Here is a 26,625-nt window from a genome sequence, read left to right on the forward strand (position 1 = left end):
GCAGAAGCAGCAAAACGAAGGTACATTCATTTCCTTTTTTTTTTCTTTTTTGTCAAGGCCGATATTTGAGTAGCCTAATTGAGCTCGCTCGCGAGGTGGGTTTCGAGCTTCATCTGCAGGAGCATACGTAGCACGAAGACCAGATATTTCAGACTTCACCGTTGGTTCTCTTCATCCTATAAATACATTCTGTTTTTTGACGGGCATTAGGAGTGTTTGGTGCGCTTGTTGAAGGGGACAGAGATTATTTGCGCGAGTGATAGCCCGATGGATTTGCGGATTATAGATCGCTTCCGAGAATGTGTGCGTGCAATTGTCCTTATGAAATAACCTCGGTAAGGTTTCTGGCGCACTTTCCTTCAGTGCTGAGTAAAGATGCCGCACAAGGTTTGTTCAATCTTCATATAGTTGCCACAATGACACGCAGTACTTTTCTGAAACTTTTTCTTCTGAAGACTGAGACAATCGTCCCTTTCTTCGTTTATTTCTTTATTGGGCATCTCTTTTCAATTACAATTTCTCGCCCCCATTTCATTATTGATAGACGTGCGACCTTAGGGAGATACGTATTTACTAAAAGCCGTTCGCATTTCTATGTTTACTTGCTCCCGTCTTTTGCAGTTCAGAGACTCGCATATGGTTGTCTGTTCTACATTTCAAACCCAGCGTCTGGCGTATGCCGTACCAGTCCTTCAGCCAGCCAAGCACCCGTAGTGTTTTCTTGGAGTCCGATCGACAAATGATGTCGGTGTTGTCAAATCTCCACCTCCAGTTCGGACGGCCCAAGAAGCTTGCTCTGCAAGCGCTTCTACCCCAAGGCCGTAATCTCCTCCTTCCTAGGTTTCTATGTCGGGGACGTGTGGTACTCCGCCGCCTATAAGCACTGGCGTGGCAGTCACGCCTGCGTTCAGCGACCAACGTTTGGACAAGTGACTGGAATCAGCCTGTCACACTTGCGACATGGCTGAGTCGTTACTTAATGGTTACCCTCAGTCGTTACTTTAAATGACTGGATCCTTCCAAGAGAAACCCTGGCTTACCAGAAAGCCGTATATGACAGGTTGCTGATATTGCTGTTCAAGAGTGTAACAACTACCTTAAACTAATCCCCCAACGAGTAGCAAACAAAGATAGCCGTTTTGATTTATTTTCACGCTTATTTTCTGTCTCTGCAAAATCAGCAAATATCATATTTTGACATCGATGTATCGCAGTAGTCAAGAACAGACAGACATGGAATTGTTAGTCTTCTCTAAAAATAATTTATTGCTATAGAAACTACATGGACACCACTCAAAGCAAATACATGCCAGTGGAGTCATGGTGATGCCCCCTTCATATTTTATTATATATATATATATATATATATATATATATATATATATATATATATATATATATATATATATATATATATATATATATATATATATATATATATATATATATATATATATATATATATATATATATATATATATAGGTTGATTGTGGCAGATAGCTCAATTTTAGTTCATGAGCCGATCTGCTCGAAGGGGCGGGCACTAATTGCCTCCAAAATTGAAATGTAAGATTGCACCGTTCACAAGAATTCACTAAATAATTTTATGGATAATTAGCTTATGACCAATAATGTGATTTACAAATTCTAGCAGTGAACTTCGCAAGGTGGATCAACTTGGAACGAACTCTCAGGATGACAACAGTTTCGATATATAAGTTCCCAAACCTTGCGGTGAAAAGTGCATTCCTACACCTGGTTATCGCTGGCAATGGTCGAATGTTATCGCTGGCAATGGTTTCGTCCCTTCGGACGAAACTGCCACTATTTGTATGCCTGTGTGCTCTTGTCTGTTGCAGTCCGTAGAATCCCAAATGATAAGCGCGTTTACATTAACGAAAAAGTACGGCTGTGTGGCTGACTGGTGGAAGGGCACGCTACACAAGGTTTGTGGTGATGAAAACGGCCTGTAGAATGACGAAAAAAAAACTCAAACTATATGCACACAAACGCACAGACGCACAGACGCACTAAAGCTGAACGCATTAACAAGGAATTGTTATGACGCCGTCTACAGACATTAGTAAACAAAAAAGCGTAGGGTCATAGATCCACGCACTCTATGCATGCAATTAGTTGAAATCACCGAAAAAGTGTACATATTTTTTGTAGACAATGTCAAGGACATTTTATGAGCGCAAAGTAATTTTACTGTTCTCTATAGCCAGCGTCTGTTGCTCACCACTCATTCACAAGACTCTACGCATACTGATGCAATGATTTGTCTCCGCCGGCTAAGAAGAAGAGCTGAACAGCAAAAGAGAGCCCGTGACAGATTGCTGACTTGGGAAGCAAGCATATTGTGTGAAGCAGTCGGAACACAAAAGGAAGCGAACGAAAGATAAATCACGTCGCCAAACGTAAAAAGGAAGTTAGGTGGCGTTGAAGCGAACGTTATATGGATGAAGTTTCTGACCCGCTGACTGCTCTAAGCGCTTTTGCGCATAAGTCAAATTCATGGCCGGCGTTAAAGCTAAGCCCTTGAGCGCATCTTGCCTCCCGTTAACCCTATCACGAGGAGATAACGATACGTACTCCTTCAAGTTACGACAGCGAATAAAACAGGAACCGTGAAACTCGCCAGCCCCGGTTAAATCCACTTGGCCCCCCTTGGTGGGCGTAAATGAGGTCATTACAACCCTTTGTAAGACCCAGATGAAATCGGATTCTGCGCCTTAGCTGTGGAGCTAAGCTTCATTCGAGCGCTTCGATTGGTAAGCACCCCGTGGAATGTAGAATAAAGCAGGAAAGAGAAGCCATCGTTTGGTATTATTCTTTATTTACCTTCCTATCATTCAAGTGGTGTGCCTGGTCCCTTAACAAGGGATACGAGGAACACACCATTTTAATATATATTCAAATATATATTATATGTACGTTGAAGGCTACGCAGGATCTGAGTGCTACATGCATGTCATTTCGATTGGAATAGGGGAATAAGTGGTTGGTTGAAGCAAGAGTGAGACCCACTGGTCGTGGTGGCTCCATGGCTGTGGTGTTTTGTGATGAGCAAGCCTATAATAGTAGGATCGCAGGTTTTATTTCTGTTATCACGCGGGTGTCGGAATGCATAAAAAGCGTTCGTGCTTCGGGCGCTCGTTAAAGGGACACTAAAGGCAAATATTAAGTCAAGCCAAAGCGATAGATTAGTGCTCGATAATCTCTAGAGGGGGTAAATATTATCGCGAACAGGGCCTCAGTAATCGAGAAATTGAGCTACATGCAGGACACAATTAGGGACTCCCCGGGACATTCATGTACTTGCCCGATGACGGCAGCACTCTTCATTCAAACTATGCCACTCGTAATCAATCGCTCGTTATAAAAACATTGTTGTATTGCACTATGGGACGAAAGAAAATGCTGCTTTTCCAGTTCTCTTTCCTTTTTAGAAGAAATAACTGACTTACCCTACCCTTGACAACGACGCTGGCGGTCGAAAGGTTTCGTTTTCCCTCGACTCTGAGCTCCCCGCGCTTTCGCATTTCGGCAGTTTAGTAATCGCGTAGCGCTGCGCTGGTTCTGCTGGGTCGCGAAACTCGCGCAAACAGCAAGTAGCAAAGAATTCCACTTCCATGTGATGTTTCGGGATGCCGGAATAGTCCACGCCACTTGACCAAAAACGAGTGCAGCGGCGAATTCGATGCTTTGTCGTGTCTCGACTTCTTTATGGTCGGGCGTTTGCGTTTTGTGCAATAAAGCCCCTCTATTATTTATTGTCCAAAACGCCGCACCGCCGACTGTCGGGCGCCATTTTACTCACCGACGGCTGCAAAGCGCGATGATGGCGGTTGCAATGCCACCGCTCCCCAGTTGGGTGGCGGGGGATTTGAATTGCGACAGAGGGACTCAGGCCCTTCAGATGCGACTTCCTAGTAAATCAGGTCCTTTCTCGGTGCGACACAAGCGTTGCGAGGTTTCTCGAATGGTATATAAACAGTCCACGTCGAGTCAGTATTTGCCTTTACTGTCGCGAAAAAGAACCTCAGTTGGCCGAAGTTCAGAGCCCCAACCACCTTCAACAGCAGAATTTATTATTACCGCGGTGTTATATCATGAGGGTAAACAATATCCTTTGAATTTAAATATAAAAGGGTATCCTTGGTGACGACGCAGTGCTTCGGCTTCAACAGAGTGCGTCTCGAACACGTTCAACAGAGATAACATGACTGGGCAGTGTTACGGACTTCCAACCGGTGCCACCAGTGTTACGACATCCAACCGGTGCCACCAGTATTACGAACTTGCACCGCTGCACCACGATTACGGCTTTGTGGTCCCGTAGCGCTCTTCACCCGTTTCGTGACAGAGCGTTGGTAGCGAAGACTCCGAGCCTGGCGTCGATGAGAATAACAAAAGGGACTTTATACATTATATACAGGTTATCATACAGGACATAAACGGATCGGCACTGGGGCCGAGAGCTCACACAAACGCGACTGTTCTCGCACGACGGCGTCCGGCGAAAACGCGTGACACATCTCACCCCAGTCGGGAGCGATACTCTCTCCCGGTGGGGTCGGCAGATCCTGTTTTTCAGGCAGCGCTTCGCTGCTTTTATAATCCCCGAGGCCCATTGTCACTCAACCGGCCCAATACAAAGTCAGCACACGACGGTCGTCCGAGGGGTCCAACCAGCGACCACGCTGGCCACCCGGTTCAAAGTTCGCGCGCGCGGTGACCTCCAGGCAAGGGAGGTGCGGCGCCGGGCCGTCGGGCACACGCGGACACGTCAAAACACGCTGCTCCGCCGAGGCTTCTCCCGCACGAAGGCGCAGCATCTTGACTTGTGAAGGGAGAATTATGGCGCTCGCAGGATAGATTCCGCATCTTGCAGATTCGGTATCCGGGCTTGTGGTAATGGCACAACAGCATCCCCGCCCTCAGATAAGGCGCCGGGAAGACGAGCTGCCTCCACGTGGCTCGGATGCCAGGCGCGCACGTTCGTCAGGCTCGTCCAAGTTCACGTCCAGTGTCGGGACGCCAGGTAACATCACGTGCCCAGGTCCGACTCGCCAGGACAGGAGCTCTGCTCACCACGTCGTCGCCAAGGCACCTTGACCAGCTCCGCTCGGGTCGTTCCTAAGACCTTGCTTCTCGCCACTGGTCCCGCTTGGTCGTTCTGCAGCTTGCAAAATCGACCGGCAAAAGGCAACACCCAACACGAACAAGTGCCCTCTGTCTCCCGTCAAACACCAGACAAAGCCATAATTCAAATCAACCTAATTAATCGCTATCCCCTTTTTCTCCCGCTGCAACAAGAGGCAGGTGTACGATCTAGCACACAAGGCTCAAACAATCAGTTTTCAAATCAACAACACACCAAAATAGAAACAATTATTAATCAGCAATAATAATTACAAATAGAATGGTCCCCTTGAAATCGCTTTGGACCGAAAACATACTTCTGAGGAAGCAAATGAGGTCATTCATTTTTCCCGGCGATATTTTCGCGGAATCTGAAGCTGCTTATATTTGCGACCCTGCTTATCCGTGTAGCGGCGGTACAATAAGCCAGGTTCCTTGCCAAATGAAACCCCCTTTTTTTCCACTCCCCGTTTGACGCTCTTTCTCAGATCGGCTAATGAACAATCTTCCTGTTGCTCGCGAATCCGACTTTTTCTTTCAACTGCAGCCTGCTCCTGCCGGCTGGCGGAAACCGGAGCGAGTGCGGAGCCCGCGTCGCCTAATTGCGGCGTCGAGTCTATATCGCGGCTAGCACTGCACGCGTCACTCCCACTCACTTCCAGGACCCGCTCGTCTAGGCCAGCCTCCGAGCTCTGCCTCTCCCGTGACTGCTCGCCACTCAAGTTACCGTGATCGGTCCGTGTGCCGCACCGCTGTTCGCTCACCGACGCTAAGTCAAGTTCCCTCGACAGCGGGCGCGCTTTGGATCGCGTGGGGGCCATGTACGCCACGTCGGCAAAGAATGATTTGCCCTGATCCCTCAGCAGCTGCTCCGAGCTATTTGAGAAGAGGTAGGAAAATTGCTCCGGGAGGGCGGCTGACACAGCGGCTTCGGTGTTAAATTTCCCAAACTCTCCTTCAATGATAACCGTTGCGATCGGTAAACAGACACTCTCCTTCTCGGCCACTTGCCGTATCCTAACGCACTCTCCCGTAAAATCACTCGAGGAGACGAAAGACGGGTGAACAACGTCCATAGTTGCTGCAGAGTCCCGCAGTGCTCGGCACTTCTCGCCGTTTACCTTAATTTCCTGCACATAGGGCTCCAATAGACGTATGTTTTTGTGAGTTTCCTGTATCGTTGCAAAAGCAATTCTCTCTGGGCAGCTTGCAGCGATGTGCCCTTGCTTTTTGCAATTGTAGCAGGTTAACGGTCTCCGTTTTTCAAAAGAACGCGTCATTTCGTTTCGCTGTTTCGGACCATCGTCATCATTCTGAGATGCATTCTGTCCATCCCTTACAGTTTCTTTGGGAAGGGACTCGTCGTCCCGAAACTCGCGACGCGTGATTTCCTTCCGTTCGTCGGGCTTCCCGTAAAACCCATCTCTTCTATCTGCTTTTTCTATGCGCACTGCCTTGCTGTGCAAGCTGCGGCGGGTGTAATACTCTTCCGCTAACTCTGCTGCCTTGTTTAGCTTAACCTCCTTTAGCCTATCTTGCAGCCAGAGCCGGACATCCTCATCAATGCAACGGTAGAACTGCTCCAACGCGATGCATTCGACAATTTTGTCGCGGTCGTCGAAAACCTCTTCGCCCTTCAGCCATTCCACCAAGTCGGCTTTTAGACGAAACGCGAAGTCAACATTCGACTCCTTACCCTTTTTTGCATACCGGAACCTCTGCCGGAAAGCTTCGGGCGACAATTTGTACTTCCGCAGTAGCGCTTCCTTCACATCACTGTAGCTCTCAAACGCCTCTTTCGATAAGCAAGTTATTACGTCTGATGCCTCCCCAGGAAGCAACGCTAACAGATTCTGTGCCCAAAGGGATCGCTCAATGCTATTCCGTTCACACACGTGCTCAAATTTCACGAGGTATTTGGCCATATCCTCTCCGACGACAAAGGGTGGAAGTTGATCGCGTATTCTTGGAACATTAGAAGTGAGACTAGGCGCTGGCGAGCTATTTCGGGTCTCCAACTCTTTCATTTTAAGCTCGTGCTCACGAATCTCTCTCCTTTCCTCCTTTTCCTCCTCGCGATGTTGCTGTTCTCTCCTTTCCTCCTCGCGACGTTGCTGTTCTCTCCTTTCCTCCTCGCGACGTTGCTGTTCTCTCCTTTCCTCCTTTTCCTCTTCGCGACGTTCCTGTTCTCTCCTTTCCTCCTTTTCCCGTCGTTCATTTTCCTTCCTTTCCTGCTCGCAACGTTCCTTCTCCTCCCTTTCCCGACGTTCATTGATACCCGCCCAGGCCTCAGCGGCTTCCTCAGCCGTTACGTCCCCGGTCCTCATGACCTCAAGGATCGCATTCTTTCTTTTGGTTGAGCCCAACTCAATGCCCAACTCCTCACAAATTTCGAGAAGTTCCTTCACCTTGTACTTCTCCATCGTTCACACTGTCCTCCTGCTGTTTACCCTTTTTGAATATACCTGCCGTACGCTACTATAACACTACTAGTAAGACATATGCAAGTATTTCACACACTGCCCTGTTTACCCCCTCAGCATCCCCTGGATTTCAAAACACTCTTACTAGGCTTGAAACACACAAGGTTATCACAATGCAACACCAAATCCTTCCTTAAGCTACTATAACCTGTGTCAAAGAAAGTCTGGTGTTTGAGGTAAACTTCAGGCACTCACCGCGCCGAGGTAGCTGATGCCGGTCAATCCCGTAGCTGCCATCCAGTGTTACGGACTTCCAACCGGTGCCACCAGTGTTACGACATCCAACCGGTGCCACCAGTATTACGAACTTGCACCGCTGCACCACGATTACGGCTTTGTGGTCCCGTAGCGCTCTTCACCCGTTTCGTGACAGAGCGTTGGTAGCGAAGACTCCGAGCCTGGCGTCGATGAGAATAACAAAAGGGACTTTATACATTATATACAGGTTATCATACAGGACATAAACGGATCGGCACTGGGGCCGAGAGCTCACACAAACGCGACTGTTCTCGCACGACGGCGTCCGGCGAAAACGCGTGACACATCTCACCCCAGTCGGGAGCGATACTCTCTCCCGGTGGGGTCGGCAGATCCTGTTTTTCAGGCAGCGCTTCGCTGCTTTTATAATCCCCGAGGCCCATTGTCACTCAACCGGCCCAATACAAAGTCAGCACACGACGGTCGTCCGAGGGGTCCAACCAGCGACCACGCTGGCCACCCGGTTCAAAGTTCGCGCGCGCGGTGACCTCCAGGCAAGGGAGGTGCGGCGCCGGGCCGTCGGGCACACGCGGACACGTCAAAACACGCTGCTCCGCCGAGGCTTCTCCCGCACGAAGGCGCAGCATCTTGACTTGTGAAGGGAGAATTATGGCGCTCGCAGGATAGATTCCGCATCTTGCAGATTCGGAATCCGGGCTTGTGGTAATGGCACAACAGCAGACACACGATACGAAAAAAATATAGCGATGCCAGTCTTCCGTGTGGACTTTCAATGGGAGCGGGATTCCATTCATTCCTCCATGTACAGCCTTCTGCCGGTTGCCCTCATTCCTTTGGTAATGCATTACAGCGTGTCAAAGCTAGCAGTTCAATTCCAACGAAACAAATGAATCGCACCAAGAGCTCCTGCCACTGCGGCTCCATCAACGTACGGCGGTCGAGCAGTGGTGTACGGAAGAAAATGGGCGTTGGGTTTAAATGACCCCTGCATCCAAATTTTGACCAAGCTTGCGTGGTATGGAAACTTACAAGAGCGAATTATCCTGCGTTCAGCCCTGCTTTCACCAGTTTTCAGTCTACTTTCTTCTTACTGATTAGAAATTTCAACGAGAAACAAACGCTGTCTTTTGTCAGATTTTTCAGCTGCTTCTCCTGACTGCCTCTTCCTGCACCTCTAATTTGTTAGAGCGAATGCTGTGCCTGTGGCAATTACTGCCGTAGCTTTTACTCAGTTAGGGAAGTCGCGCAATATTCATTTCACAATGCACACAATCTCTACCGCTCCTACATTATTACCCACTGCAAGCTGTTTTCGTGCAAGAAATAGGTAATGCAATGACAAGGCAGTTAGTCGATGAAGTAAGAAACATTCCAAAAGAAATACTTCACAAAATGTCAGAATGTCTTTTTATATGCGGTACATAAGGATTAGATGTTGTCGACAAGCGACTTAAAAATTGATACGATGTTCAACGGTCGCATTCTCATTCACAATGTGTGTACACACACTACACTGGTAGAAAAAAGATGGGAAAAGGCTGTTACGCATTGCGTAAGTGGGTGTCGTCTTAAGAGCAAGCATTAATTAGCGCTGGACTTACTCCCATACCGCTTATCCATATTAGATGTAATCCATAGAAGTATGAGGCAACTCCTAGACAACTTTCAAGAAGCTCGTTTTATCTGAGAGAGAAATTGAACTGCTATTGACTGCGTACGAAGCAATATTTTGACTCATGGCCTGGAGTTTTTACAGAAGTGCCGAAAAACTCAAAGTTGATAGGAGATAGAAGCACGACGATTATAAATAAAGAATTCTGCATCAAAAACACGTATCTCAGTTCTGCAGACTGCATCCATTAAAGATTCTAAAACGGACGAACTTAACATATAAATTAACAGCTCACGTTGATTTGTTTCCCAAGAGCTTCGGAAAGGTTACACTCAAAAATTAGTGTTATAATTTAAAATGGTTCATAATACGGCAAATTTTGTCTACATTAGATGTAATATCATGTGGAGTCTTCGGTATTGTGGTATTCTTTTTCACTGCTGTGTTACAGAATTGCAAACTTGATCGTCTCGCTTTTTTTTTCAAATTTGTCTGTTTTAACAACGTTTCTAAAAATTTACGGCCTTCTCTCTACAGTGACAAGAGTGAGTGAGTGAAAACGTTATTGAAGGTGCCCGGCAATTTGGGCAGGGCGGGGCCACCCAGCACCCTAGCCTAGGTGACGGCCTCGAGTCCTTGGACATGGGCGACTTCCTCGGCGTGAAAAGCGAGAAGATAGTTTTTTTTTTTAATGCAACATACCCAATCAAAAGCCGTGCAGATGTTGCCGAAATGAAAAACGATGTTTCCGTTCACGAGTATTCAAAGAGCTGCGTTCGAGTTAAAATATCTTTATTTGCGTAGCTAGGCGACGAAATTTTTTTTTATTTTTATTTTTTTGGTCTTTAAACTGCTAAGTCTAGGGCACGTGAAAGATGGGGGCAGATTGCTCCTGCACGGCACGAAGTGCCTGACAGACATTCGGTTTGAATGGCATGCATAAAGTTGTCGTGTGTTGTTCAGCGTCAAAAGCACGCTGCAGTGGTTGTCGCTGAAATGAAGCAATAAATGTAATTTCCTGATTAACATCCCCACTGCTTTGTGCAGGAGAGGCTCGTCGTCATTGCCTGTCTCACCTCTCCAACAAGGAACGCGGTTTCATTTTAGAGAGAGCGCGTAAGCATTTGTAAAATCCGCAACAAATTCGACGCCGAGAGATGCGTAGGTGCGACGTCAGTATACGTTGACGTGCACGTGCTTGATGCTAGTATGAGCGACGGGAGGTCGAAAGAGGGAGATGATGTCGCTGATTAGCGCTAGAAAGGACACATCTCGCTTTTTTTTACTTAATGTTGTTCGTCTAGCCGCAGGAGGAGGACAAGAAAGAAGGAATGATAGGGAGGTCAACCAGACGCGCTTCCGGTTTGCTACCCTACGCGGGGGAAACGAAATGAAATCGACTGTCCTCAGTGACAGATTGCACGCGTGAAGTGATGGACAACCGCACGTGTTCACATTTATAGTACTTTCCTCCCTCCCTCTTCTCTCTTTCTTTTCATTCTTTGAACCTCTTCATCTAGCTGGTTTTGCGGAGAGTAAGCCCTCTGCTTTCAAAAAATGGTACAGTACACAGAAGGTGTTCTACTGTTCTTTCGCAACTACAGACGATGCAAGCGGTCATTCCTGTAAGGAATGAGTAAGCGTTACAAATGCAACACCCAGTCTTCTGCGACAAAGTATGGTTTCTTCACATCGGGGTTTTGAGGCAACAACAACAACAGTGACAACAGCGACAAGATCATCAAATTGTGGCGTCTCACATCACCGCTACAGAAGGCCACGAGGGCTCTGCTAACTGACTGTCGGGGACAAAAATGACATTTCCAATTATTGCACCGCCGCAGTGCATACCTTCTCTGGACTTTCTCTCCTTCACCTAATATGTTCTTCCATTTACCTCCTTCCCAGTGAACCGCAGCCAAGTGAAGCTCCGTGTCGGTCAACCTCCCTGTCTGTAATTTACCTCTCTCTCATTCCTGCCAGTTTTTGGTGAAACGTGGAGATATCTTGATGCTGTACTTTGCAAGCAATCCTAGCCAAGCAAAGGTTGTTATCCCAGCTATAAAGTGTCCCATCGACTACCATTACAACTGCTATTTGTGCAAAGTAGGTGCAACAAGCCAGTAACAAGTTATGTGTGCTCTTAGCTTTTGCGTGGGACGCCCCGTACAAAAAAATTATTGAGAAGGCATTAAAATATTGTTGATCAATGTTGAGTTTTTTATTGAGGAATTATTGAGAGTATGTTGGAGAATTGTTGGGCTGAGTGTTGAGCACTCTTGAATATTGGTCACTGAAATCAAATTGAAACACCATTGGGTACCTCAATGTTGAATAATTGTTAAGTTACCATTGAAAGTCCGTTGTGCTTAAACGGCCCGTTGTGTTTGTTTTGTTGAATAGTTGTTAAGTTACCATTGATTCTGCGTTGAACTAACGTTGTGGTAGTTCTGTTGACCTGTTGTTGAGCTATTATTGCCACAGAATTGAAAAGGATATTCTGGCACAGTTGAGATGCCATTGAGATTTCAGAAGTCGCCATTGTAATATGAATGACGTTTCGTTGGGCTAGTGTATTTTTATTCATATATTGAAATTGCTTCGCTGTTCACACTTGCATGCCGCGGTGCCTGCTCATAACTTTCCCAACAACAAACAAAATCAAAGGAGAGACTGATCAACTTGAAGTACCTTTATTTACACTAAAGATGTGTGCACGTGAAACATTATTACAGTACATAAGGCACCACTACATCGAACCTGGAGACACAGCCTAGTACCTACAGCACTCTAGCAGTGTAAATACATCTGAAAAAACCTATACATATGAATCCAATCAAAACGATCATTGTGCTCTTCACTTTCGCCTTAAGTTTATGACTAGAAGGCAAAGCGACTTGTAACAACCAACTTTGAACACATGAACACTTGGAGCTGCTTGCATGTGAATACACAAAAGACATCTGAATATGTTACATTAACATGTTGCGCACACTAACACATCACAGGAAGAGCTACGGCTGACTGTGAGAAGGCAAAATAACCAACTTGAAACAAATGACTTCACGTAAATATATACAACCTTTAGCACACGTCTTTCACCTCGATTAAAATTTAATAGAGTACCAAAGTAGACTTGCCTGAGGTTTGTCTTCGAGGTATATATATTTTCATGTTGCCCACTTATTTTATGAAATAACATCACTGAACTTAGCTATTATTTGACGAGACATCATTTAGAAAGTTGTCGGGCATGATGAACACCTGAATCGTGTTTCTGACAAGCCAGGATTGCTTTCTTCAGAAATAAACTTGTAAAGCTTTTGTGTAATGAAAGCAGCTTATCTCCCTGGCACAAGTCAAGAACAAACCACACACCATTTGATTATGTTAATTTGGGGTACAGAGGAGTTCGTTAGTGGCATTTCCTCAATTTAGTGAGCTCATTTTAAGGTAATCTTTCTGGACTTGCACAAAGCTAATTAAAGCACTTTTTGGGGCCTTTTTTCCTATACCAAGCAACTAAGTGCTACCTCAGTCAATAAAGAGATAAGGAAAGGCTAATACCTTGAACGATAAGAGAAAAAATAATTATTCAGCACAGAAAATTGGTAGTAACACATGGCTAACACAATTCCAAACAGCCAAATAAATGGTCACTTGCACTTTCAGTATCAAGCACCCCAGAAATAGTCTTACAGTATGAGAAAAGGTTCCAATGACTCGACAGCCCGATTGCTGAGACAGTGAAAAATGCAAATAAATCATATACGAAACACCAATTACCTCAATTTCGCAGATAAAATGTTATTAAAATAGCACCAGAATTTTGCTGCATAAAATACATAAAGGTTGCATAAAAATTAGGACAAAGCAGTAACTAAAAGACAGAGGGAGCTACAGCCCACCCATGTTGAAAAAGATTACAAGGAAAATGATATATATGCATATTTAAGTTTACAATTTTCGCTCCAACATATACAAAAAGAACGCATGCACTTAGAGCATAAAAAGGTTCATGTGCCTCGAGAATGCAGCGCAGTACAAAGAAGCGTCATGAGAACCTAAAAGTAGATCTTACTACAAATGCTTGCAACCTACAATCAGGCATGTGCCATGTCATGCCTTGAATGGATGAAATTCATAAATCTTACACACAAAGGAAGTTACCATCACTCTTATTGGCTTCCTCAGGGGACTCCTTGAAATTGAACTAGAAAAATATACTCACCCAGGCAGCACACCAGCATTGGTTCAACCATGGCCCAATGCTGGCAGAAATTGGTACCAATGTTGGACCAATGTTGGCATATTGGCAAAGTGCAACCCAATCAAATGCTGGCCCAGCGTTAAAGCCAAGATTGGACCAATGTTATGCCAATGCAGCAGCCATTGTGCTGCCAGCGTAGGACTAGCGTTAAAGCCAAGATTGGACCAATGTTATGCCAATGCAGCAGCCATCGTAGGACCAGCGTTAAAGCCACGATTGGACCAATGTTATGCCAATGCAGCAGCCATCGTGCTGCCAGCGTAGAACCAGTGTTGAGCCATATCCTTGCCATTATTAATGCCAGCTTTGAGCCAATGCCCTTTGCATGACGAATATTCTAGCTATGCTGGCTTTAGAGCACGCACACATTCTTACCCCAAACCTTTTGCTAGCGGCATTTTTTGTAGCAATTGTCCCCTTACCGTATTCCTCAATAGTAGCTACGAAAGCTCGACAAAAAGATGTCAAGAAGCAGAAGTCATATATGCTTGCAAATAATAATAAAAGAATACTGAAATTGACGTTTATGACAGTTTATTTGCGAATAAATTTTCAGAAACAGGCATTTTCCGTTGACCTAGATGGGTGACGCTCGGTTATCTTCAAACAGTTTATTTACAGGCACTGCCCTCAGTATAGGAAATGGGCAAAGTGCCGAGGACGGTGGGCTGGCCAGGGGTTTTAGGGCAGGGAGCTGACGTCGGTAGGCAGGTTTGTCAGTGCTTGGATGACAGCGGGCTTATCAGGCCCCCGAGGACCACGATAACGTGGTGGTTTCGTTGATATTGCTACCATATCCCATAGCGACTTCACCATTACTTGGAGGAAATGCTTGCACTGTAAAATAAAAAGAAACATTATCAGAGATGTTGGTATGACAAATGTATGTGGGAGCGTTTTCATTTGAAAAATCGCCATACTGCAACAATATAGGATCGTCCGGCGTCTGAGCAGTCTGAGCAGATAAGTCTGAGCAGAGTTCGAAGGGGTGAATCAAGAAACTTTCTTGCAAGAGTTTTGTCAAGTAACACTCCTTAATATTTCGACATATATGGCATACCTTGTACAAGGTGTAACGTAATATTTAGAACAGACATAAAATGGGCAGGATCAGTCCGCTTTGTTTACAGCCCACACCTAGTCAGTGTAGCACTTTATAATTAAAAAATTGCAGCAAAACCTGCTGCAGCACAAAAAGCCTAGTTTCAGACTGTGTAGACACAATGCGGCCTTCGTGCGAAATGTTTAATGTGGAAACAGAGAAGTTCCGTCAGGAAACACTAGTAAAAGAAGCATTTATTATACGAAAAGAAAGAAATACTGTCAGCTGGAAATGATGCTTGACCTACAACAGTGAGAAGAAGCGTGGTTCCTCGGTATCACTAGCAGGATCAGGCCGCGCGCGTGGCTTGATAAAATCACAGTCCTGGAATTCGGGTGAAATTCACAGAGATTTACACGTGGTTCTACTCCAGGCACTATTCAAAGGCTGCAAATAAAAAGAGCTATTTAATTACAGGCACTCTACATTAGCCAGTCCTGTTTCAGTAATATATATATACCGCGTGATATTGCTTGGGTGATACAGCTTGGGTGATATTGCTCCTTATAAAACTTATAACATGCGCAAAACAAATGCACTCACCATTGTAAGATCCATACTTCTTTGTATCCGAGTTCATCTCACATCGAAGATGGTGGCCACGGGCGCCGACTTTTTTTCTAATTGTTGTTTCGCCTATATTAATTCTAACACTCACAAAAATTCGTGGCCACATTGCTGCGTATTTCAAGGTGTAGGCTTCTCAGTAGGAATGACGACCGCAAGCGAGCATTTTTCACGACAGGAGTGCGCTGGCAAGAACGGACAAGACGGCAAGCACTCAGGCGGTGTTGCACCCAGTCGGCGTGCTAGCGACGCATAGAAGGAAAGAGTGAAAGGAAAGGGTGAACAAAGAATACGGCGTAAACGCCACTTTCCCCCGCTGGACCTAGCCGGACCGCATTTTGGGGTGACAGCGACGGAGGGCGACAAGGAGGACAATAGTGACCCCGCCGCTTTCTCCCATGCTTCCGAGAGCACCCAATTCGACACAGCAGCTTATGGCTGTCTGGGCGCTTGACTTATAGTTACTTATAGCATTGACCAGGCTCACCTGGGTGCGTGAGGGAGAGGCAAGGGGGGGCTGAAGGACGGAAAGCTAGGCCGAAAAAAGAAATCCGGAATGCGCCGTGCCTACTAAAGGCAAAGAAAATAGGTTGTTGACACGCAAGTGCCAAAACATGCAATTAATTTTTTTTCTGTCAGGGGCATTCATACAAGAAGCTTACTACACATGCACGAACAAACAAATATATTATAATAGGAGCATGATGATTATGTCGCCGCAACATGCCATGCATGCTAAACAAACAAACAATAGTTTCACTAATACATATGCGCTCCATCTCGATGCAATATAAAATGGTTCCATCAGCTCTGAGGCACTGTAATTCTCGATTCTCCTCAGAATCCTGACCCACTAAAGCCGACGAGCGTACATGCAAAATATACAATGCGCTGGCAAATTCTCAATACCGTTGCTTCTTATGGAAAGCTCAAGTTCTTATTCACGATCAATAAAGCAGCGGCTAAATTTATGCGACTTCCCCTGCTTGCTACGTGGTACATTGGCTTTTCTCTTTAGGGGACGCAATTCGGTAAAGGAGAAGTGCAATAATGGCGGTGTACGATTCATAGAGTTGACATGGGAGAACATATTTCTGGTCTCTGCGCAGTGTGCCTGTGATCAGTGCGTTAGTTTTCAAAACACGTTGTTCAATCTCAGCAAGTTGTAGAGCACTAAAAGCCGACAAGGCGAAAATTGGCTTATTACGGGCCAATGTCTTCCAAAGAAAGCCAACTAGTAACCCATATTGGCAAATCCATACGAAAGTCGGCCCAATAATTCCCGCCTTGTTGAACGGCAGTGCCAATATTGTTTACTGACTGTGTAAAGTGGGCCAACATTGAATCTCTATCAGAATGGCACAGCCAATATTGTTTACTGACTGTGTAATGTGGGCCAACGTTGGATCTCTATCAGAATGGCACAGCCAATATTGGCGCCACGCTGTTAACCTTAGGCCATCATTGGGCCAGGAATCAGAATGGCACTGCCAATATTGGAACCACGCTGTTAATCTTAGGCCGTCATTGGGCCAAGAAGTGCCAATATGTTTCCAACGTTGGCCCAACCTGACGTGCCGCCTGGGCAGTGTCAAAAACAAAGAGAAGATAAGACCCTATAGCGTTCTTCCTGAAATAAACAGCGCAAATAACTTTATGTATCAATTCTATGGACACTTCGCCAATTCGGTGTACATTTATATTTCACAACCACCCAGAGATGAGAAGGATGAATTAAGGTAGGAACATACATGAACGCTCACTCAAGTAGAAGTTTATTCGTGAAGACGAAGATTTTAAACACACTGGCTAACTTCACAAAGAAAAAGCCATGGGTGCGCAGCATACACAGCCCGGCACAACAAAAAAGGACCGAAATACGTCCTGTAGAATAAACATGTGCGTCAAAAACTAACAAAAACATGAAAACAAAGGTTTCTCCTGTAAGCGATAGTAACGAGAAGCACTGTAGCAACTCTTTCCCACTAAGGGTCACAGAAATCTTGCTTATGAATATTTCTTCGTGATCAATAAATAATGCTTCCATAAGTCCTTTTGTGTTCTGGTCTTTGTGATGAAACAATCGTTCATTCTGCTGTATACCGCAACACCAGAGGAGTTCCAGAAGCAATATTTATTGATCACAAACGAAACAATTGCGTAACCAAGCTATCTGTTGCCCTTAGTGGGAAAAAGTTGTTCTCAAAAGAGTATTTCCCGTTGGGTAGTATCACTTATCGGACAAATCTTTCGCTTTTTCAATAGATTTGACCGATAGTTCTCGTTTTTCACGCACGTTTATTCTACATGACATGGCTTTTTCATATTTTTTTCTTGTCGCAAGTGGCTGTTTCTGCCATGCACGCACGGATTTTTACCTTTGCCAAGTTGACCAGTGTGTTTAATACCTTTGTCATCAAAAGCAAATATTTAGTAGAGCTTGCGCTCGTGTGTGTTCCTACCTATTTCGTCGTCCGCCTCTGGTCGTGCTGCTGTTTACAGTACCCACGTATCACTTGGTTAGGCTGGTAAACATTCTCACAAACAAAAGTAAATGCCTCCCCTCAAAGGGTAGCCCATCCTTTACTACTAAACGCCAGAGCAAATCGAAAGTAAGCCTTCACAGCATCCATGCAGCAGCTAGCACACCACAGAGTAACACAAAAAACAGTTGAAAATCCCACTTGATGGAGATTGGCAACAGAGATGCGAGCTTGCTAGTGAATCAGCCACATATCAACGGGTGTCTCTTGCACGACGCCAAGGTGCTTTTGGCGTAGAACACTTTAGCATCTGGGAATTTACTGCATACGTAACCTGTGAGAAGGGAATGTGGACAGAAAATGAGATTGCGCCGATTAAGAATCTGCCACACACTGCACATAACTACGCACGAAATAGAAGTACACACTATACTGGGAAGTAAAAATTTGCGACTCTTTACGAGTGCCGTCGAGAAAAGGAAGGAATGGGTTGCTTCGGTAAATGTTTGCTAAAACATGCACAGCGATGTTTCACAGTGGGGAAAATATTCCCGGCTCCCTCGCAGAACCAAAGACCACGCGACAGTGCATAGCCCATACCAAACAGATATCGAATCTTTGGGTAGAAGTCCAGTAGAAGGGATGACCTAAACATATGCCGAGAGCGATGCGAGCGTGAGCGTGCCTGTACGAGTGAGAACATGTACCGCTTCTTTGAAGCTAGCCGCGCTCCGGCGTGGCTCCGATCATCCCGCGTGATTTGTGTGCAGAACGTCGCGTACACGCCCTTGCGTTGCGCGGTAGCGTCCGCGCAGTGAGCTAGCTTCATGCACGCGTCATTCTTCACCGCGCAAACGGTGCTCGAGTGCGACGCTTAGCTCGAGGCGACAACGCGCCGATTGGCTCTCCTTTCGCTTCTGGAAACAACGCATATTCGGATCGGTCCAACTCAAAGAGGCAGCAGAGAACGGTGGCATGTTTCGGCTATCGCTTATTAAAATTGTACAGTACACCTTCAACGGCAAACCGCCGCGCTAGATAAAGATGCTTACTGCGGTAGTTTTGGCGGTGATAGACGATAAGGTGAGCCCGTCGGCGGCTGTGTTCTTTGACCACGTCACCACACCTCTGTTCATTTGCGCTGTGTATCCGTGTGCAGTCACCGCGCGGAAGCTGTGACTAATCGGTTGGCCGTTCTCCGAAAATCCCAGAGAGGCGAAATATATTTCGCGGTGCGCCGCATCATTAGCCGCAACCTAAATCGAGGCGCGCTTAACTGCTACGGCACAAAAGGTGATCACACGAACCGTATGGTATACGATGAGCCACTACGGAAAAAAAAAAAATCCGATGTTCCACGTGCCAAACCAACGATCTGATTATGAGGCACATCGTAGTTGGGGACTCCGTATTAATTTTGACTTCCTGGAAATTTTTACGTGCATACAATGCACAATGCACGAGCGTTTTTGCATTCCGCTCCTTTGGAATGCGGCCGCTGCAGGGATCGTATCCACGACGTCGATCCCCTGATTGCCACGGAGGCCGCCATAGTTACGAAATGCGTAAGCGTGAAGTGCAACACTGCCTTCCGGTACGAGTGTGGTACAAGCGTAGCACAGCTGCACACGTGCTGCACGATTATTTGTCGCGGTTTTCCTAAACTCGTAGTGCCTGCCTAAATACCTTGAAAGGCAGCGCGCCTCTGACGTATCGGAACGCGATAACAAGCGCTTAGACGGCATACGTGAGCCCCCATGAAAAATGACGTGGCCACTGTACAAAATTATCACTGCGCAGAGAAGCCGATCCTTGTGCTCCAATTGTGTTCTCTCATACAAATGAAGGAAACATTATTAGACATGAACAAATGAAGCAATGCAATTTTGCGCACATGGGGCGCCGCTGCCTCTTCGCCTACCATTGTTTCAAACGAAGTGACGGCGGCAGCGAGAGTTCGTATCGCGCGCATTTGCTCCGGGGCATGCGGTTTGCTTCAAGAAAGTGAACGGTGTGCTTAACATGTCACGCTCGTCAATGGCAAAATAGAAAAGAAGTCTACGTGCCCAAGAAAACGAGATTACTTACCTATCTTCAGAAGTGCGGCTGCGACTGTTTCGCGGTGCCTTCTCTCCAACAGGCATCATGGCCTCTGCCGCGCAACTCATCAAAACCATCAGGCTCACACATCAGTAGAAGACTAGTTGTTGGGTGAGCCAACCACTTCACCGGATAAACATCCCACTTATCGTCGTTAAAGCATTTCACTAAAATGTGCGTCATGATGTCCGAAAAGAAAATACTTTCATCAAGAAGCACGAGGCGTGAACCACCGCACAACTGCAACCGAATAACTGAGTTTGAAAGCCGTTCACAGCTTCACATGGCTTCACTATAGTATTCAGTTATAAAAACCTTTCAAACACAAAATAACGGCACTTAAGAACCACTAATTAATTAGCAATAATTTTTCATCAACTAACCTTCATAAATTATTTAGAACTACCTAATTTATATCGTAAACAATAAATACTACGACCAAAAAATGCGACTACGAAACTAGCGGTAACCGTGTGTAGTGTTGGAAAAGTGTGCGCAAAACGAAGCTCGGTTGCACCCGTTTGCGCGCACACATACACACCCGAACGCTACCTTAACGTTTGTCGCGCCACCTAGAAATAAAAATTACTACTAGTTTTGCTATTTTTACAAAACTAAAGCTTCTAAAATAGTTTGTAGCTTTTTTGCAGATGACGAGGTGACAAGTAAGGTACAATAAAAGTCCGCGACCTGTATTTCTTTCATTTCCCTTTGGTGTGCTTAACTGAACATACGAGACCTGCAGGCTTGGGAGAGGACGACCGTTCGGCGAGGCTCAAATAAATCGCGTGCTGCTTGCAAGGCGAGAAACGGGAGCAGCCGCAGATACATCGATTAGCTGTGATACTGTTGCGGCTGTTGCTGAATCTGAAGCTCTTTGAAGTCAATGGTTATAGCGGCTGCGCGCTGCGATCTCAAAGCGCGTTCATTCTTTGATCTCTAGTACCACGGACATTGGACAAAAACTATATTTGCTTTACGGACAGAGGGTACGTCGCAGGAAATTCGAAGACCTCACCCGTGTATGTTTGTAGCGTGTGCGCGCTTGCATCCTACGGATCCCACAGTGCGTCCGATGCTCGAAGGTAGCGTCGTCGCCTGTCGGCACCTGTCTTATCGCCGGCCGCGCTGCCTCCGTGTCTACTTTTGGGGACTCCACATGCGCGTAGTCACCGTGTTGGCAAGTGAATTTCGCATTCTTCTGCTCCCCGAAACGTGCTCATTTCGGATCGTACCAATGGTTATGTCATCTAGTGTATGTTAAGACGACGATGGCATTTGTACACCGGCGAAGAAATAAATCGTTATGAACTTGGGCGGTCATGAATCTAGTCTAACGTTGCAGTTTTTACGTAGCGAAAATGGCTACGAAAGTGGGGCGGTCCCGAAGATAGGCGCTTCAAAGCGCCAGCTGTAGCGACAGCACCAGGAAGTGGCACGCGACGCACACGCCAAGCATTTCAAAGCTTACTGGCTTTCGAATGAGAGGAGTATGCGCGCGCTCGTGGCTTATTGGTTAGAGTACCGGGCTCGACGGCCGACGTTCGATTCCACCCCATCGGTCACACATAATTTTCTTTTAATGAAAGCGAGGCGAAAGAACCTACCTGCCGCATAGTGACAGGAATGAGGCTGGAACGCATCGCAAAACATGTTTGGAATGTCTTCATATGCGAGTCCTAATTATTGTATACTGGACTCAACTGCTACACAACAAAAGAACAACTAGAAAAATCAACACAAATTATCCAATAAATTGTTTATTGAGAACACTCAACGGTAATAGTGTTGTGCAAAAATTGAGTGAACTCAATTGCTCTTGAAAATTCGTTGATGTCAATTGTTTCAACAATTCCCCAACAATATATCAATGGTTAATCAACACTCATTTTTGTACGGGGCAGAGCGAATTCAGCGTAGAACCTTATCATTCCCAAGTGCACCAGTCATAAACATTCGCCCGCCGCTGACTTGCTTACGTATTTCACGAAGCTATGAACTTTGAATACTAGCAACAGGATGAAAGGAGGATTACTGTGTGCAATATCTTTGTGAGTGGATTTACAAAACAGCAAGTCTAAAAAACAGAACTTTTGATTTCCCAATTTATATATATATATATATATATATATATATATAGAGAGAGAGAGAGAGGCAACAGCCCGCGCTAGCCTCTAATCGTCATTTCAAATACTGTTCCGTAGCGCTCTCTCTCTCTCTCTCTCTCTCTATACATATATATATATATATATATATATATATATATATATATATATATATATATATATATACACACACGCACGCAGGCATTATTAGTGTCACTTCAAATAGTGAAACTTGACTAGTGCAGAGTTCATATTGCATTAACGTAATACTTGCTGCTTCATTATATCCTAAAATTTGAGTTGGTCAGCTTACAGCCAGCATCAAGCAGTTAATTTGAGATATAAATTGGGAAATTTTGACCAAAAAGAAAAGCCGAATAAAGTTAGCAGCACGGTCGCGAAGTTGCACGAAAGACATGTCTTGACCACGAGTGATAGTGGTCAGGTAAGCTTGAGGCAAGAAGATAGAATCCCCAAGTTGCAGATTGTGGGAATCAATTACCAGGCATTGTGCAGCCATGGGTCATTCTCTTTAACTGCTCATTCCAGCTGCGAAACTATTTCTTGCGAGTCGAACAGTTGTCGACAGCGCACAATGTACACGCTCGCTGAATATGACAGATGTTAGTCGAGGGGGCGTGTCATCGCAAATGTCGCAAGGCGTTGTCAACGCGACGGTCCGAATGACTGTTGACGGACAGCGTCCAGATGCCGGCAGCTCAAAGGACGTTCTGTCCTGCAAGCGTTGTCCATGGCTGAGTTGATTGACTGACCGTTAGACCCACGCCAAAGTTGTTGGAGCACAGTTGGGCTCCAGAGCACGTGTCAGTTGTTTCCTGTGTCATGCTGTGGAGTAATTCCTTCTGTCGTGAGAGTTTATTTTGCAATGAATTTACTTATCGTCTGCGAGCGGATATGTGGGAAATCAAATGAAGAGACGCTGCAAGCCCAATCGAGAGTTGAAGCGGCACGATATGTCATGGCATACGCTGTTCACGTAAACATGACACGCCGCATAGCCGTTGGCGTGAGCATGGCGTGTCATGGCATGGCACGACACGCATCATGGCATGACACACGCCGTAAACGTTCTAGTGAAACACGCCGCATAGTCTACAAACCACGACTAACGAGCCAACAAATTCGTTGCTTCTCGTTCGTTTTAATTGTTTCACTTTTGGTGCGAAAGTTCGCGTGCATTGTTTCCTTTGATGGACATGCACACCGTTTTGCGTGTTACGTGAACGCGCACCGCATTTGGCATGGTCCAGTGGTTTACGGCACGTGGCCCGGTCACACAAGTGTCTGAGTTGATAGCTCTGATGCCGCTTCGGGCGTTATAGAGTTGCGCCGCCTAATGGGATTGGCGGGCGTCGTGATTTGCTTCGTTGCCCAGTCTTTAGCGTCGCCTGACTGGGACGAAGCCTTTTGTCTACACAACTGCGAATGACTGGTCACGTGTACAATAGTTGTTACGTCCAATGTGATGTCAACCAGGGTTTGCTTGTTCCGCGTGCTGATTCGTGTTTGCACGGTGGACGCAGCCCAATGCAGATGTCCGGTGGCTGCCTGCCACTCCGTCGGTATATTGGAGGTCCCGTTTTAAGCTGTATGCCAGTCGAAATAGGGAACCAGCGCTGGCCAGGAGGCGCTACGACATTTTTCATGCGTTACTAAAATATGCTGAAACCGTCCGATAGGGAGGCTACGAAGATGGCACGACATATTTAGCGATAAGAAACGTGCGCCTGTATCAATGTTTGCCTAGTCCGATGCGGCCAGCCAAGTTCTGTCCATGGCCATGCGCGCTCCGTAGAGCGCATGCGCTGCTACGTCCTAGCACGTCGGTTCCCTGCCATTTGAGGAGCCTTGGAAAGTGTGACTCAAGACAGTCGGTGAATTTGCTGACACGAAATCACTGCGTGTGCTACTGGAAACTGTGTCTACCGCTCGCTAGGCTGTGTGTTACGGCGCTGCTGTCGGCACGCGAAGCTTCAGCGCTGGTTGCCCATATGTTTTCACAACTTACTTGGCAGGAATAGTATCAGCAACCATGCCCACATTCAAGAAGACAAACAAAAAATAGCATTAGAAACGATGGTACAGGGCCTAAATGCTTCTTCTTTGATCATTTGGAACGAGCACTGGTTTGATCACAGTATGGATTTCCAATACGGCCATTCGTGTACTATATGACTGCTTTAAATAGAGAAAGAAAGAGAAGAAGGGAGGAATGAAAAGGAACGGAGGTGAACCAGACGCACTTAAGGTTTGCTATCCTGCACTGAGGAAAGAGGTAATGGGGTGAAAAGAGAGAAATAAGTGGAGTGAGAGAGCACCAGTCGCGCGAGCCAACAAACGGTCGCAGAGGCTTACCGCCTTCAAATGCTGCAACAATGCCTTCGTAACTTCGCTCTTTGATGACGTTTAGAAGAAGGCGACTTAATTGATACAGTGGCCTTGAACTTTTATGGTTGGGAACATAAACAATGTAGGTGGAAATATGTATACGTATATCCAGATGTATTAATATAACCGGAAACACACTAAGCTGTATAATAAGGGGTTTGTCCTTCCCAGATGTCGAAATCTCCTTTCAGACGTCAGCAGCATGCCAGTTGGAGCATACGTTGCCATCTAAGCGAAATAATCAGACTTATATATATGCTGCTTCCGATAAGTTAAGGAGGTGTGGTCTATGTCCTTCTAGAGGATGACTTTTTTTATCAGACAGCCCAATACACAGTTCTTTACAGTAGCTACTAATGTGCTATGACGTTCTCACTTTCCCTCACGAACAGGCGTATTGTTTTCAAGACTACTGTGAAATCATCACTTACTCTACCATATCAATTATTCGACCATACAAACTGCTCGTGATACCTTGCTGACAAAAAAACTGCACCCAGTATTTACACCAACAGTGCAGGGACCGTAGCGACTCACCAAAAACTTACCAGATCCTATACACTAATAAAAGTCAGGACAAGTCATCTGCCACACTGTACCGGCATCACGATTGCTGCTGCTCCGCATGTGGTGCTCCACATAATTCTCAAGGGCGAAGCCGAACGCGAAGCCATGTGACCCGTAATCACTGCCACTTGTGTCGTTGCATGCCCCTCGCATTGTTGGTCCACTGGACTATAGGCAGGTTGCGAACGTAGTTCCCGCGCCTACTAGGGCGCCCCTCGCGGCGGCGAGCGCGGAACCGGCAGGATACCACCGGCCCGCTTACGTTCGGAAAGCCTGTCTGGGCACTGTTTCGCGCGTAGCTGTTGCCTTTTCTGATCAATACCGAAGTGCAACCAGAGCTGTTGAGTAGTGGGCTGTTACAGCACGTACACCAACTCACGAGGAACAAAGTTTTAAAGGTTTCCAAGCCGACCGTATGAAGCAGAACGGCGTCAACACTGGATAGCGCTCGTCCGGCGGCATAAGCTGTTTTATGTTCCGGCGTTATGCCAAGTGCGTTATAACGCTGAATTCTTTGCTTTTACAGCAGTGATAACAGCAACTGGACACCTGCAGTCAGTGGCGTAGATAGGTCGTCTGGCACCCGGAGCCCATAGGTCTTCTTCCCTCAGACCCCCCCCCCCCCGTTTATTCGAGGAAGGCGAGGATATCAACAATTTCCGTGTGTCTTCAGACGTGTAGACCCCTTGCACCTGGGGCCTACTAGCCCCCCTCCCCCTCCCCCCCCCCCGTTGCTACGCCACTGCCTGCAGTGCGTACCAGGATATGCAGCAAACAAAGTAGTTTGTTCCCACACTGTACCGCAATGAAGCTGTGGAACTCTTTCCCAATCCTCTACCATTCAAACAGCGCTAGGGCTTGCTGAGAGATTTGAGGAGGAGTTGCAGCCGGCTGAGCTAGCATACACCCTTCTGCGCCCAGCATATCAACGAGGGGGCAGTTGAGATCACCAAAATTTTTGACAACGTGGTTTATTGGAACCTCCTTTGCACGCACTGGAAAATCGCAACATAAGAGTATCGCACTTCCAGTAACTTGGGCGAAAATATTTTCCCAGCGTAGTCTAACACAACTGGTAAGTTCATCCCTTGTTTTTGTGTTTGGGGAGAGGAACGTTAGAATACCTCTGGTAGGTCTTACGAGTCGTTCGTACGCCCCCCGTTCTTGGATGAGATGTTTTGGATTCGTATTTGCCGTCCTGTATGTACAGGGAAACTACCGCGGCGTCCTTGCACTTCCCAGCAATGCCAGCACGGCAATCGCAGCTCCCCGCTAGGATTTGTCTGCTGTCGCCGATCTTCAAGAATCAATGTCGCCTGTAACTTCATGCGTCCACACCGTAGATAACCAAGTAACTTACGCTGAGCTTCACGCATCTCGCTGGTGCATTATTTTTCGTTTGCGGAATAAACCTAGCAGTCACTTCCGATCAGTGCGAGTTCAACACTTCCCTCACGTCGAAGACGTGCCCCGCTTCAAATAGACGACTTCCTTTCTTTAAGTTCTTTTCACGAAAAAAGCTATGAAGATCTTGTAATTCCCGAAACCCGGTTAAAATT

General features: G+C 46.2%; 1 long non-coding RNA gene across 1 annotated transcript in view; it reads right to left on the reverse strand.

The window, feature by feature from the left end:
* The window catches only part of LOC139047357 (uncharacterized), an 85,729-nt gene extending 82,042 nt beyond the window's left edge, over positions 1-3,687 (reverse strand). Inside the window, exon 1 of the long non-coding RNA XR_011507116.1 lies at positions 3,472-3,687. This is a non-coding gene — a long non-coding RNA (uncharacterized lncRNA). The remainder of the gene's footprint in view (positions 1-3,471) is intronic.
* Positions 3,688-26,625: the final 22,938 nt, after the last annotated feature.

The sequence above is a fragment of the Dermacentor albipictus genome, chromosome 7 (assembly GCF_038994185.2).
Source record: "Dermacentor albipictus isolate Rhodes 1998 colony chromosome 7, USDA_Dalb.pri_finalv2, whole genome shotgun sequence".
In the NCBI taxonomy this organism is placed as follows: Eukaryota; Metazoa; Arthropoda; class Arachnida; order Ixodida; family Ixodidae; genus Dermacentor; species Dermacentor albipictus.